The following is a 2,082-nucleotide window of genomic DNA, read 5'->3' as shown; positions in this document are numbered from 1 at the left end:
AAAAAAAAAAAAAAAAAAGAGTTGTAAGTCCTGACAGCATATTTTCTCTTGTGCAATAAAGAGAACAATTGTAGTTCTTTTGGGGACCTTAGGTCTTTTATTCCTTCCCGATGGTTCACATTGAATCCTTGTGATTTATTTAAAGACACATTTTTTCTTGGAGAGGCGAAAGATCTTTTCTAAAATAGTCTTAGAACGTAATTAGGCCTAATATTAAAAGTCCAATTCAGGTAACTCCTCAGAAGTAAATGCAGCACACTAAAATTCCTTATCACAAAACTTAGTATTTGTTATATGGTTCCTCTGTGCCAACAAGCTGTTGCTAACCATGGTAGTTAGGGCGGAAGAGAAAGTAAAAGATGTTAGGGTTCAAAAGTTTACATCTTTGGGGGTAAACAAGACATATAGTACATTTAACTCCTAGGGAACTTAGAATGTATTTATGGTAGGATAGAGATGCTTGTACCCCAAAAGGCTATATTATGGTCTAGAATAGATTTCATAGGGAGTATCACTACCACCTATGATTATATGGTATATAAAACATGAGATTCTGTAACCTTACGTTGCTTTTAGCTCTGTTGGAAATGGTCAGCAGAGCAATTTGAGTATTTTGTTGGTACAGAATTGATGGCATCAGTCCTTACCTGTGGCTTTCAGCCCAGCTTAATACAAGAGGAATTAAAAATAGCACCCCCAAAGGGTTAGCTAGCGTACCCTCACCATGCATTAAAGATAAATCTAAAAGGTGTTCAACTACATTAAATCAAGATGGATAATTCAACTTCTAGGTTATGTACGATGGATGCAGCACACAAAATCTTGCAAATATTGTAGAGGTTTCTTTTTTAAACTTCACTAAGGGTTTTTTTTTCCCTCACATCAACTCTTGCACATAAGGGTTTGTTTTTTTTTTAATAATTACTTTTGAAAATAAAATCTCAACTATTTTCCAAATTATGAGTGTGCTGCTGTTAAACATATAAGCAAGATGAAATCTTCCCATTTGGATTACGTAGTTGTAGTTCTATATCAGCATCAGCAGATGGCAATAGTATACAGCCTGAGGCATCCGTTGCTTTTGCTTTTCTTTGTAAGTATACTATAATTCTTTATTTGAAACCATTGGGATTTTAGAATTCAGAATTTTCTCCTTTTCAAAGATGATATATATAATGTAGATTGTATAACACCCTCAATGGGGCCTGGGGCAGCACCCCATAATCAAACATTAGTATTTCTGCAGTTACAATCAGACTTCATAGTAACTGGGATTAACTATGTAAGGCAGTAAGCTATTTGCCTTACATCAATTAGATCAATTTTTTTCTCACAAACTTATAGAAAAACAGGTTTTCAGAGATTTTTTAGATCTCAGAATTGGTAATTAGGGATTGCTGACCTTTATAAGGAAACTGGTGTCAGATCTAGATTTTTCCTTTTAATGAAATACGTAATCATTCCCCCCACACACACACTTTTTAAATTGCTTAGCTTTGGCAGAGGTAACTGAAGGCATTCTTGTGTCGAATTTGTGTATTAAATTTTAAGAAAAATGCATGAAACTCTTAGAAGAGGCATAAATATAAAGGGCAATTCTAGAACCATTACTGAATTTTGAAAAACCCTAAAAGTAACTGCTTTCATTTCATCTTGCCTCAATATTTGTAACATTACAAGTATTCGACGTAAAAAAATCTTTATGAAGAGCTGCAGTCATGTCATGGAGCCAGTCAGTCATTTATTCATTCAACAGATACACGGATTATTCTTCCAGACACCTAATTATTCCAGGTGCTGGGAACACAGGATTAAGACACAGCCCTTCCTCTCAAGGACTTAGCATAGTTTGGGAGAAATGGGAATGGGATGGAATGTCAGAATGAGATGGGCGTTCAACAAATACTCAGATTATTTTTCCAGGCAATTATTCCAAGTGCTGGGAACAGAGTTAAGACCCAGCCCTTCCTTTCATGGACAGCGTAGTTTGGGAGAAATGGGAATGTGATGGAATGTCAGAATGAGAAGGGCACGTAGGCCTTATTGAGCATGATCACACTTGTACTTTGAAGTAACATACCC

Source organism: Cebus imitator, unplaced genomic scaffold (genome assembly GCF_001604975.1).
Source record: "Cebus imitator isolate Cc_AM_T3 unplaced genomic scaffold, Cebus_imitator-1.0 Scaffold204, whole genome shotgun sequence".
In the NCBI taxonomy this organism is placed as follows: Eukaryota; Metazoa; Chordata; class Mammalia; order Primates; family Cebidae; genus Cebus; species Cebus imitator.
Note: the sequence above shows the minus strand (reverse complement) of the source record.